Source organism: Mesoplodon bidens (genome assembly GCF_964165515.1).
Source record: "Mesoplodon bidens genome assembly, chromosome: 1".
NCBI classification, from domain to species: Eukaryota; Metazoa; Chordata; class Mammalia; order Artiodactyla; family Ziphiidae; genus Mesoplodon; species Mesoplodon bidens.
The window spans coordinates 108,278,472-108,292,511 of record NC_138176.1 but is presented as its reverse complement, the minus strand read 5'-3'; positions in this window follow the sequence as shown (position 1 = coordinate 108,292,511).

The window sequence follows — 14,040 nt, the reverse complement described above, 5'->3', positions numbered from 1 at the left end:
GGTAGGGGCAGCACAGAGATGTTAGTGTCGGGGTGTGGAAAACTATTTTCTGAGAAAACGATAATTCAAAAACAGTCATGTACCAAAATGTTCGGTGCAGCTCTATTTACAATAGCCCGGAGATGGAAACAACCTAAGTGTCCATCATCGGATTAATGGATAAAGAAGACGTGGCACGTATATACAATGGAATATTTCTCAGCCATAAAAAGAAACGAAATTGAGCTATTTGTAATGAGGTGGATAGACCTAGAGTCTGTCATACAGAGTGAAGTAAGTCAGAAAGAGAAAGACAACTACCGTATGCTAACACATACATATGGAATCTAAGGGGAAAAAAATGTCATGAAGAACCTAGGGATAAGACAAGAATAAAGACACAGACCTACTAGAGAATGGACTTGAGGATATGGGGAGGGGGAAGGGTAAGCTGGGACGAAGTGAGAAAGTGGCATAGACATATATACACTACCAAATGTAAAACAGATAGCTAGTGGGAAGCAGCCGCATAGCACAGGGAGATCAGCTCCGTGCTTTGTGACCACCTAGAGGGGTGGGATGGGGAGGGTGGGAGGGAGGGAGACGCAAGAGGGAAGAGATATGGGAACATATGTATATGTATAACTGAGTCACTTTGTTATAAAGCAGAAACTAACACACCATTGTAAAGCAATTACACTCCAATAAAGATGTAAAACAAACAAACAAACAAACAAAACGTGACTGACTGAAAAACCAGTTTTTCTTCCATAACTTCAGCAGATCGGTGGTTCAGTCCACTGACTTAATACGTCTTCTTTTTCTCATTTACTTTTTTTTTTTTTTTGGTGAGAACATTTATGTTCTACTCTCTCAGCAAACTTCAACTGGACAGTACAGGGTTATGAACTATAATCACTGGTTTTCTAATCATAACCCAAATATTCCCAAGCATCACCAGCTGGAAGGCCCAGAAAATCACTTCTGTATTAACAGTCAAAGGTAAGATCCCGGCACCTCCCCAGTCCTCCCGGTCACTTCTTCAAATCCTCGGAGGGTGCCTTAGTTTTTCTCAGGTGTGAATCTGCCCCCTCCAGGCACTGACACTTTCCCACCAGAGATGGCTGGACACCCACCTGCCCAGAGCTCATGCAAAATACAGGAGCACAGACCCTGCACCACTGTCAGTTGATTTGGTCCTGTGGGCCCAGCAACAGTGCTGCTTGACTCTCCAGCCTCCCAAAGTTCCTCCTCCAGCTTTTCACCTCTAAGTATAATGTTGGCTGAAGGTTTGTCATATATGACCTTTACTACGTTGAGGTTTGTTCCCTCTATCCCTACTTTGTTGGGAGGGTCGGAATCCAAGATAATCATCCACACCCTTGTCAAAGGTATTTTCAGCAGACCTGTGATTCATTAAAAAACAAAACAGTAAACGAGAAAAAGAAGCATTCCTGCACATGTGCTGGGGGACGCAGGGCAGGACCCGTTAAAACCAGGAGCTGTGCAGGTCCCCAGGGGGCTTGGACTTCATTTGGGGAGATGGGCCAGAAACACTCGGAAAGTGAGGCCGCCTCACAGTTGTTGAAACCAGCTGAGTCCAGGCCAGTCAGGAAGCAGGGCCCCCGCTCTGGTCCAGCTCCCTGCCTCCTGTGCATTCCAAACCCTCTTCCACTGGCTCCAAAGAAGAAGAACACACCAGTTCCCGCTAACCGTCCCTCACAGGCTCCGAGGGCAACGGGTCAGAACTCTGCCCGCAAATATGCCTTTTATAAGGGACCCGGCTCCCCAGCCAGCATCTCCCTGCCTCCTGTCCAGCCGTGGCTTCTCATCCGGCCACGCGCGTGAAGCAGACATGCTGTCTCCTGCCTGGGGTACCTTTCCCCCCACCTTTGCCTGGAGTGCCAGCCCTTTCTGCAGCTGCCCACCTGTGGCTCCTACTCACCCATTCAGGGGTGAGTGAAAATACCCAAAGTGTAAGTATTGATAGAAAAAGGAAGATTGCTTTTTTATCTGCCCAGAAAGAGTTAAGTACATACCTTAAAAGTTGACATTTATCAGTCTTTGCTAGGGAAGTACAAGGCTGCTTTAAAGAATGTATACATCAAATGACAAATGAATAATACACAAAAATAAGTTCTAGGGGAAAATGAGGTCAATTTAATGGGAAAACGAAGCTATTCGGGGGCAGTTTAAGGCATCCAGATGGTCTTGGTTTTCTCCTCCTTCCGGGGTGTGTCCTCAGGCTCTGTACATGCCTGTCCTGCCAGGGCAGTGACAGCGACCCATAACCAGAGGACAGAAAACCTGAGTGAGGTTGCAGAGTTCACACTGGAAGCAGTTGCTGAAGCCGCTTCTCCGAGGTAAGTTGAGTCATAGATGAGCAGATTGCAGGGAAGCTATTGGGATAACTTGGCGAGAGGCATAAGCAGTGGAGTAGAGGGGGACGGGGCTCTAGTAGGGAGATATCCCCACACCCTGAAGTTGGCCACTTAGGCACGGTGACTACATATATGCCAAGTAGAGTAATATTTATATACAAAACCACTCATGCACACACCATAGTGACCAGCTTCAGGATATGGAAACATAGTTACTATTGTATATATAATAGTATATGCTACATACCATATATATAATATATATACTATATGTATATATTACTGTATATGCATATATAATACATATATATTATTATATACACACTTATAATATATATGTATATATTATTATATACACATACATAATATATAACATATACAGCACACATATATTTAGTCATTATATATATGGTATATGTATAGCCACTATATATTCACCATAGTATTTATATTCTACTATTAGGTACTGTGCAGTCCTTTTAAAGAAAACCATGTCAGATCCTGGGACTAGTCCCTCAAACGCTCAGGGTTTGAGGTCACGTATAAGAAACACTGTATTATTAGTCAAGAGATTTAAGTAATCATTTGTGCCAAACTGATCATAAGTAAATATAAATATGAAACATCATCAGGGCTACTAAAGTCACCCAGATGATCCAGAGTACGTTTGTTTTTGAATTTCTAGATTATTGTAATGAAAACAAAATAACTAAGAAATGATCTTTACCTAGCGCACCTGTGAGAATACACGCACAAAGCCCTGGAAATGGGGAAATGGAGATATTTTTTGGTCTAGGACAATTCCAAATTCTAGGACAGTTTGGTCTAGCAATTCCTCTAAGGGTGGAAAATCTCTTGAGTCTGTGAAACAGCTCAGTGGCTCTTTGGTTGTGTAGAAATTAAGCTGAGTAGGAGAGGGAAAGGCAGACATTGCTTTGTCCACGTTCTGTTTCCTTTGTGGTAGCTGGAGAGACAGAGGGTCTGGCCCCGGGACCTGTGAACTGGGAAGGGGATGGCTCTCCTGCAATCCCGCAGCATCCTGGCCCCCCCGAGGGGAGGCAGGGGTTCAAGCACCTGGGAGAGGCAATAACCAACTAACCACAGGAAAAATGAATCCAACATTGGGTCTCAGCTGTTCGTAATCCCAAACCATCAGAACAGGCTGTTGGACCCAGTGGCCTGCTGTTTGTCATGCTTGGAGAGTGAGGAGGGAGAGGCTGCACCCACTCTGGAGGGAGGCGTAGAAAGAGGGAGGGGGTGGCTGCAGGCGATGGGGGAGGAGCTGAGAGTTCCAGTAAGAGCAGGTGAGGGTGGGCAGGCAGCCACTGGGCAGTACCAGGAAATGCTGGGAAGGCACTGGGCATCGCCAACCCCACATGAGATGTGGGTTGCACCATATATTCAATCTGCCTATATAGGTGCAGTGACATCTACTGTCATCTGTTCGTCATTTGTATTATTTATTTGTACTTGTATCATGAGTAAACTTTCTATATGCATTAGTGCCACCTCTTCTTCAGTAGACCCTGATTCTTTGAGGGGTACACTGGACAGTCTAGATAGAGTTTAAGGTCTGTATAGAGAAGCAATCAGAGAGAAGTTGGAAGAAGTTGGTTAGGGCCAGATCATTGTATAATACTGTTGGCCATAGATTTCAAAATCCTTCCGTGCGACCCTGTCATGTGTTTATAAAAGTGAGAAGTTAAACTTTACACCTTAGGAGCAGTTAGTAAGCCATCAAGAACTTACACTCAACGGGCAGCTTTAGCAAGTTCTTCAAATGTCGTTGTATAAATCTGCATAGAGAGCCCGTTAGTTAGCACATGAGATGTTAGAAATAATTGTCATTGGTGAAACAAGTGGTATTTAGGACATGTCGTTGCTAGGAAGGCTGCACGATGGGATGTGAGGACAGGGCGCCCGGCTGCCCTCCCCTCCAGTAGAGCTTTCGGTGGGGACCTCAGCCTGGTTCCCTACCCCCCCTCCCTGCTGGGGTACCCTCTCCCCTGAGTGAGCAGAGGGCTTGGTGGGCGGACTCTCATGGTGTATCCCTCAGAGTGGACCTTGCCTGCAGGATGCTTGTTGGGGACCCTCAAATGACAGAGAGCAGGGCCTCCCCAAGTTTCCAGGCCAGGTGGAGAGGCTGTTTTTACACCTAACGACAACAATCTCATCTGAGTGTTGTGCTCATGGAACATTCACTGTTGATGAGGAGGAAGCCTCTGCTAGTATTTTCTGGTCAGGCTGCAGCCCATGCTTCATCTTGACATGTATGGACAGTGTGTTTAGAATTTAAACCACTGGCCATAGGGAGTCATTGAAGATTCTGAAGCAAGGGATGCTATGGAGGTGTGCGTGCTGCAGTGCCGACGGCCAAGTGGCTGGGGGGACCAGTTCGACCAGAGAAGAGCCAAGAAGCAGGTGGATCCCAGGCTGCAGCTTCTGCAAGGTCCGAGCCCACGGGCTCCCCACCTCCTATGGGCCGAGGGCTGGCCCTGTGCTTCCCGAGCATCCCAGGGGATGCGAAGAGAAGCCACCTCAAGCCTCCGTGACAAAGACACATTGTGATGAGTCAGAAGGACTCTGACCCAGACACATGGATTGCATTTCCTCTCAGTTATAGCGGGGAGGGGGGGATTCAGAGCCGGGCCAAGTGAACGGCAGGCAGCTGAGCCTCGCCCAAAAGACACACATTGAAGCAGAAAGGCAGGAAAGCTCAGACCCTCCCAGAGAGGGCTCAGCTGTTCCTGGCCCTTGGGAGATGGAACCGGGGCTGCGATGGCGCCTGATGGAGCCAAGGTGAAAGTCATCTTCATAAAGAGATGAAAGAACAAGGAGGTGCCCTGCATCACTGACCTGGGATGGAGCACTGGGCTCGGGACCCCTTCCTGCTCCCCCTTCTGGCAGCTCTGTCCTTCTCTCCCCTGCTTTCTCTCTCTGAGAGTCGTTTCCAAAGTTTGGCGTCTTCTCAGTTGGAGGCTACAGTTTCTCTGATCAAAACTCATCAGCTGTGCAGTGCGCTAGCTATCGCTCCCTGGGGTGGGTTTTCAAAAGTTTGCAGAAAGTGGAGTAGAACAGAGAGGCTGGGAAACAATGCGGTTTCCCCCAACTATCCCCTCCTCCTCTCTTCCCAAGCTGGGTTTACAGGATGGGGTGGGAAAACCTTTCGAAATTTCTAGCACATGGCTTTTTCTTAGTTTTCAGGAAAGTGTGGACATTTGGAGACTGAAGCTCAGACTAGATCCCACCTCTAGACGTGTATTAGTGATTGGTGCCCAGGGAATTTTTTTCTTCAAGATTTCTCTCTCTCCCTACTCACAGCACTGTCATGAAGAGTGGAAGTTGAGTAATCAAGACAGTATGATATTGCGTAAAGACAGACACATAGATAAGTGGAACACATTCGAGAGCCCAGAAGTAAACCCACATATATATGGTCAATTAATTTATAACAAAGGAGCTACAATGATATCTTGGGGAAAGAAGAGTCTGTTCAACAAATGGTGTTAAGAAAACTGGACAGCCACATGCAAAAGAATGAAACTGGACCACGCTCGCACCGCACAAAAATTAACTCAAAATGGATTAAAGACTTGAATGCAATGCCTGAAACCATAAAAATCCTAGAAGAAAACATAGGCAGTAAGCTCCTTGACATCAGTCTTGGTGATGATTTTTTAGATCTGTCTCCTCAGGCAAGGACAACGAAAGCAAAAATAAACAAATGGGACTCCATCAAACTAAAGAGCTTTTGAACAGCGAAGTAAACTATCAACAAAACAAAAAGGCCACCTACTGAATGGAAAAAGATATTTGCAAATGATATATCCCATAAGAGGATAATCCAAAATATAAAAAGTATATTTTATTATGTATATTAATATCCAAAATATACAAAGAACTCATACAACTCAAACAACAAAGCGTGGATGCTGTGTCCCGGGGAGTGGGCAGAGGTACAGGGAAGCAGTGATGTCTGAAGAGGACCCGGCGCCCCTGTTTGTAGGGCTGAGGGGGGATTGTGGTGGGAAGATGAGGCCAGAGGTCATGGAGAGGAAGGAGCTGCGCCCCCACCCCCACCCCAGCCCCGAGGGCACGGGTGGGCCGGATGGTGGGTCTGAGTTCAGGGTCTGGCTGGTCTGAGCAGTGCTGCTCTGGGCCTCCTGCCTCTAGACTGGATGATTCTAGTTTTACATGCAAAGGTTTTTGTTTTTTGTTCTTTAAAATAAAACAAAACAAACAAACAAAAAACTCTAAATGTAATAAATAACACATTATAGATAAAACAATAAAAAAATTTTCAAATAATATCTAGGCTAAAACCAAAAGTCTCAGGATGGCTATTGTCTATTTTTCCAGGGTCCTTTTCAAATGATGTATTGTCCATTGCTTTCAGGAACAATTATTAAATTATTAGATTCTGGAATGGGCAGGATTTTCCCCTCTGTCCCAACAGCCCCATCTGTCTAATTTAAGTCGTGAGGAATTCCTGCATCGTCCTAGGGAGTTGGAAGAATCTCCAAGAGGGCCAGAGAGAGGACTTGGATGGTGTCCATCCAGGAATAAAGGAGTCAGGACTGCTCAGCCAGGGGCAGGGCCACGCTTTAGCTACCATGACCCATATGCAACGCAGCATCTACAACTCAGGACAGGACACCAGCAACCACCTTGTGGCTGCCCTAGAAGGACCATCTGTTCTTACTTCCCACCATCCCTCAATGCCAAGGTATCCGTGCAGCGTGCGGAGAGATGGCTCAGAGAGAAGATTCAGGCTCTCATCTGGTGATGGTGCGTGGAGTTCCAGCTCCCAGGTAGGAAATAGGAGAGTCATACCTTTTCTGACCTACTGCCTGAGCTGACATCAGAATTTTTAAGGCCCAACTTAATGAATAAAATATGAAGGCTTAGAATGAACCTCAAATGTGCCGTGTTGAAGAGAACAAATAGCTCTTTCGAGGTCAGGGATGCTTCCCGGGTAATCCAATCTGAGAAACTGCTGCCTCAGCCACAGCTGCTGGTAGAAGAGACAGAAAATAGTGGCCATAAAATGCAATGAGGCTTGGAAGTGAACCATATGAAATCCTGTGGATGGGGGCGGGGGAGAAACCAGCTATTACAATTGCGTCTAGCAAAGGAGGGGCACAGTGAGGGCGGAGAGGCCAGGAACAATCAACAGTGAAGATTGAAAATGTGGGTTTTTCTCTTGGGACGCTCCATTCCCTGGGAAAGAAGAAGCTATAACAAAACGTGAGCAATGGAGCTTTGCCTGGAGAGGAATAACCGTTCACATTTGCATGTTAAACGGGTTGAAGCCTCTGCCCACCTCCCCTGGGGAAGAGCTGTCAGAGACAGCTCACAGACCCAAAGAGAGCCTTGTACACCGTAGGTGCTCAATATACGTTTGTACTGAACTGCATCTAAAAGCTGGTTTCTTGAGTGACCTCTCGCTCCAAAGACTGTGCTCAGATCTCTCATATATATTTCGAATTCCACGTTTAAGCTGTAGAGCGAGGTTTTGAAAAGAGGTAGTTTTCACCCTGAAAGCTTTACTTGCATCAGTGTCGGTTTTATCACCTGCCGCCTTCTGCCCTCGAGGAAAACAGGCTTGAATCATCCCCAGAGCCATGGAGATAGCACCGCAAACCTGGGGCCTGTGAGCTTGGCGGGTCGGCCTTGGTTTGGGCTGTGGAGATTGCAGCAAGCCTGGCTCTCCCTGCCCAGCTCCTCAGGGACTGTGGTTCCCAGCAGAGTTCTCACCCCGCGGAGAGCCGGGCTCAGTCCAGCGCCCTTCACTTCCACTCACCTGTGCGCACGTCTGTCCTGCCAGCATCCACCTGCTGCCCAGAGCTCTAGGGCCACATGCTCGGATTCTGGTCACTTCTGATGAATAAAATTCTCTCCCTTTCCTTCTCTCCACATATAGATATTAAACAAGTGCTCTGTGCCAGGAGTTGTCCTGGGTGTTGGAGGTGCGGTAGGAGAAGAATAGACACAACTCTGCGTTGGTGGCATTGAGCTTGCTCTGCGGGGGGAGGGGTAGACAAACAGCAAACACAATGAGTAAAAGTCGTGTTAGAAGGTGGTGTGTTTTGGATGAAAACAGCAGGATAAGAGCATCTGAAGCTGTGGGGGAGCGGCTGAGGTAGAAAGGGGTGGTCAGGATGAGCCTCGGATAGAAAGGAGAGTCTGTGGCTCCGATGGAAGCACGGCTGTGGCTGCAGGAGAGATGCCGTGGAGGGTGACACGGTTATCCTTACCATGAGGGGGAAAGGAAGGGGAGGCTGCTTACGGCATGGGATGCTGGGGAAAGTCAGTAGTTGGTTTTGGATATGATTTGCGCAAACTTTTAAAGCGAACGTTACAAACGGGGAGCGGAGTAAATGAAGAGACTGGAACAGAGTCGGTGACAGGAGGGACCCCCGTCCAGATACCAGGGGCAAGGGAGGGGGAGGGGTCAGAGGTAAGTGAGCGCCAGAGCTTCCCGAGGGTTCTGTGCCTCCCCTACTGGGTGGCACCCGCTGGAGCTGCCACCCATGCTCTGCGGGAGGTGCAGTGCCAAGCGGGAACCATGCTCTAGAGAGGTACCCTCCCCCAGGCAGGGTCTCAGTCTTCTTCTCCAGGGGAGAGCAAGAGCATCCCACGTTTACCTCTGGAACGCAAGGGGATTTTGTCCATCTGTTGGGCTTATGGGTTGTATCTCAGGTGCCTAGATGGGGCTTGGCTCATGGGGGAAGGTCCTAGATGGTTGTTGACGAGTGATGAGTTCATCGCAAGCTCCCAGCCCTGCTCTGGATCCCAGCCTCCTGGGCACGACAAGCCCACAGCAGATGCGGGCATCCTCCCCCGGCCTCCCCTGAAACCTGGTTTAAGTAGTGGCATCTTCCTCCAGGAGGCCAGGGTGTCTCCTGGACCCCAGGACAGGTGATGCAGAGACAAGGGCTTGAACCTGGAGGCTGGGAGGCTACTTCCAGGCAGCCCAGGTTCAAGGCCCCTGACTCCGCTGAGTCGTCACTTCCGTGAGCCCTTTGTCTCAGCTGTGAGACACAAGGGGTGGGGACCTGGCCAGCCTGCCTGAGGGGCATGAAGGTGTGTAAGGAAGCACTAGGGGAACGAAACCACCATGCAGAGGGAGGCATCGGTCTCCCCAGTCTGCCGTTTGGAAAAAAAATTAAACACGGAGGACAGGACAAAGAATGTCGTGACAAATCCTGAGGTACTCACCCCTCAGAATAACAGATGCTAATGATCTGTTGTATTTGCTTCATATCTCTGTGGAATAAAACCAGGGCATAGAAAGCTCAGGGCCCCTGTTAACCCTTTAGTTAATTTAATTACTTCCTTCAGTGCATTCCTCTCTCCTCTTCCTTTCCCCGAAGGCAACACTTGTTATGAATTTGGTATATGTCACTTTATCCTATGCTTTTAATATTTTTAATATATTATTTATGGGAATTACAATAAATAAACAATATATTATAATGTTTGTTTTAAAAGTTTGCATAAACAGTATTGTTCCTACACTCCGTTCCGATGTGTTTGGGGTAAGGTGGGTTTGACATCATCAAGTAATTTCCAACACCAGCTGGCTGTCCTACAGTTCAGCTCAGTTCTGACTCTGTCTACCTGGAGAGAGCATCAGACCCCAGGTTGAGGCCTTAGCCCCACAAGACTGCACTCATCCCCTTTAGGCACCAATTGCAATCCCAGGTTGTCACCTGGGTGTCTGACCAATGGGCTGTAAGTTGGAGATTCCAACGAACCACCCCTGGGGTTTGATTAATTTGCTAGAGCACTCACAGAACTCAGAGAAGCACTTTAGTTTCTAGACAACTGGCTTATTATAAAAGGATATAACTCAGGAACAGCCAAGTGGAGGAGATGCATAAGGTAAGGTCTGGGGGAAGGGCGTGGAACTTCCGTGCTCTCTACAAATCTCCACAGGGTCACCAGCCCGGGAGCTCTAAAGACCTGTCCTTTTGGGTTTTCATGGAGGCTTCATCATGTTCACACAGATGTGAGTCATCGGGGGACACTGAGGAGAATGGAGCTTCCCGGGCTGGTCCAGGCACCAGAGATGGCTCTTCCTTAAATTATATCCCAGTCCTGGGCTTTTCCTGGAGTTACCTCGACTAACTTGGGGTCCTACGGGGAAACAGAGATGGACAGGTTGGATGTGTATTAGGGATTTATTTGGACTCTGGCAGAGGATTATCCAGCTCAGACTCTCCAGGAAAAGGAGTGTTGCCCCTCTGTTTGCCACCCCCTTCCTTGACAGCTGACTGGCCTTGGTAGGAAGCAGGCCATCAGGAGGAGGGGGCCCCCAGGGATGGACCATTCCTGGTGCTTCTTCCCGCTCCCAGAGGGCTGGTGCCCAGGTGCTGTCCAGGTGAGCAGGGCCCTGTGTGCTCGGCCTGGGCTCATGAGAGGCTCATCCTCGGGCTCCCTCTTCCCAAGACGTGCTCTTCCCAAGACATTCCAGAGCAGGATGTGGCTCTCAGGAAGAAATAAATATTTTGGCCCGTGGCATAAATAAATCCAGGAACCAATTCCAGTAATCACAAACACATGCCAGCTCTCGATCATGCTGACAAAAGCAGAAGGAAACTAGCTCAGCCTGGCCAGAAAGACCACTCATGGCGGGGAAGCCAGTAGGTTCGCCAGACCAGTGATTCTAGAGAAAAGAAAAGAAGGAGGGGCTAGGTTCTAACTTTAAATTATCAATTTTCTCAAACAAAGGAAAAGATGGAGCAATTAAAAAAACAAATCTTAAGTAATTTTGCCCAATTCACTCCAGATCTTAAGAAACAGAAAGAAAACACTATTGTCCACTAGAAATTTTACCATATATTATAATTCTCTCCCCAGAGGTCACTGTTACCATCGATTTGTGTTTCTCTTTCTCATGCTTGCTTTAATATTTTTATGGCATGCATCTATAGAACAACCATATGTGAAATTCTTTCGTGCTTTTATTTTCTTTCTTTCTTTCTTTCTTTCTTTCAAACTCTTTAAGTTTTTTTCTACTGTACATCTGATTCTGCAACTTGCTTTTTAAGAAACACTGTGACCAAAAAACACAACATGAAATTTACTCTCCCAACAATTTCCAAGTGCACAATACGATATTTTCAACCACACACATTGTTGTGTAATAAATCAGCCCGAATGACTGAAACTCTGCACCCAACAATGACTCCTCACCTCCTCCTCTTCCAACCCCAGGCAGCCACCTTCTTACATTCTATGAATAGATACTCACATAAATGGAATCATCGAGTACTTGTCTTTTTGTGACTGGCTTATTTCACTGAACATCATGTTCTCAAGGTTTATCCATGTTGTAGCATGTGTCAGAATCTCCTTCTTTTTTAAGGCTGAATAATATTCCATTGCATGGATGGACCACATTTTGTTTATCCTTTCATCCATTGATGGACATTTAGGTTGCTTCCACATCTTGGCTATTGTAAATAATGCTGCTATGAACATAAGGGTGCAAATATCTTCTCAGGATCCTACTTTCAATTCTTTTGGGTATATACCCAAAAGTGGGGTTGTTGGATTATATGATACTTCTATTTTTAATTTTTTGAGGAACCTCCATACTGTTTTCCATAGTGGCTTCACCAATTTACATTCCCACCAACAGTGCACAAGGGTTACAATTTCTCCTCATCCCCACCAACACTCTTTTTCTATTTTTTTAAAATTGTGGCCATCCTAATGGATGTGAAGTGATCTCTTATTGTGGTTTTAGTTTGCATTACCCTAATGATTAGAGATGCTGAGCATCTTTTCATGTGCTTGTTGGGCATTTGTATGTCTTCTTTGGAGAAACGTCTATTCAAGTTCTTTGTCCATTTTTAAGTTGGATTATTTATTTGTTTTTTAAAAATTTTTATTGGAGTATAGTTGCTTTACAATGTTGTGTTAATTTCTGCTGTACAGCAAAGTGAATCAGCTATACGTATACATATATCCCCTCTGTTTTGGATTTCCTCCCCATTTAGGTCACCACAGAGCACTGAGTAGAGTTCCCTGTGGAACCTATACCGTAGGTTCTCATTAGTTATCTATTTTGTACATAGTATCAATAAGGTATGTATGTCAATCCCAATCTCTCAATTCATCCCACCTCCCCCGTTTCCCCTTTGGTATCTTTACTATTGTTTGTTTTTTGTTGTTATTGAATTGTATGAGTTCTTTTTATGTTCTGGATACTAACCCCTTATCAGATACATGGTTTACAAATACTTTCTCCCATTCTGTAGATTGTTATTTCACTCTGTTGATCATTTCCTTTATTGCACAGAAATGTTTAAGTTTGATGTGGTCCCATTTGTCTATTTTTGTTTTTGTTGCCTGTGTTTTTGTTGTCATATCCAAGAAATCCTTGACAAATCCAATGTCATGAAGATTTCCCCTGTTTTCTTCTAGGACTTTTATAGTTTCAGGTCTTATGTTTAGGTCTTTAGTTCATTTTGAATTAATGTTTTTATGTGGTGCATGCAACTAGTTTTTCAAACTTATTTGTCTTTGAGATTTATCCATGTTAGTACAAGTAGTTCTAGCTCATGCACTGTCATTGCTGACAGAAACCCCTCATAACCCCTCAACCCCTCATAAGGTTGTTTTTCCATTTTTCAACCTGTCACTAACAGAAAAAGTTTGTTCAAAATAATAACAGTAACGATGTATTTGGTGACTGTAGTTTATGGATAACTGAAATGAATGACAGCAGTATTATAAGGGATGGGAGAGAGAAGTTGGGAATACTCTCTTACAAGGTATTTGTGTTACCTGTGAAGTGGAATAGTGTTATTTGAAAGTGGCCTTGGACTAGTTGTAAATGTATAATGCAAGCTCTAGGGAAATCACGAATAACAATTTAGAAGGACTATAATTGATGTATTAGTCAGGGTTTTCCAAAAACAGAATCAATAGGGTGTGTGTGTGTGTGTGTGTGTGTGTGTGTGTGTGTGTGTGTAAATAAGGAATTGGCTCATGCAAGACCATGAAGTCCCATGATCTGCAATCTGGAGACCAGGAGGGCCATCGGTAAGTTCCAGTCTGAGACTGAAGGGCTGAGAACTAGCAGAGCCAAAGGCATATGCTCCAGTCCACATCCAAAGACAGAAGAAGACCAATGTCCCATCTCAGGACCATCAAATAGAGAGTGAATTCTCTCTCACTCAATATTTTGTTCTATTCAGGCTTTCAACAGATTGGATGAAGCCTGCCCACATCAGGGAAGACAATCTGCTTTACTCAGTCTAATGATTTAAATGTTAATTTCATCCAGGAACACCCTCACAAACACACCCAGAGTAATCTTTCACCAAATATCTGGGCACCCTGTGGCCCAGTCAAGTTGACACATAAAATTAACCATCACAATTGATATGCTAAGAGAGGAAAGAAAATGGAATCATATAAAATGCTCAATAAAAACTAGAGAGGGCAAAAAAAGATGGAAGACAGAAAAAGAAACAAAGAACGAAGGCAATGACTACAAAAAAGTAACAGGTATGGTAGATATTAATCCAACTATGTCAATAATCACTTTAAATGTCAATTGACTAAATATGCCAATTAAAAGAGACTGCAGAGTAGGTTAAAAAAAAAACAAAAAAACCCCTCAAGACCCAACCATATGTTATCTATAAGAAGTCCACTTTAA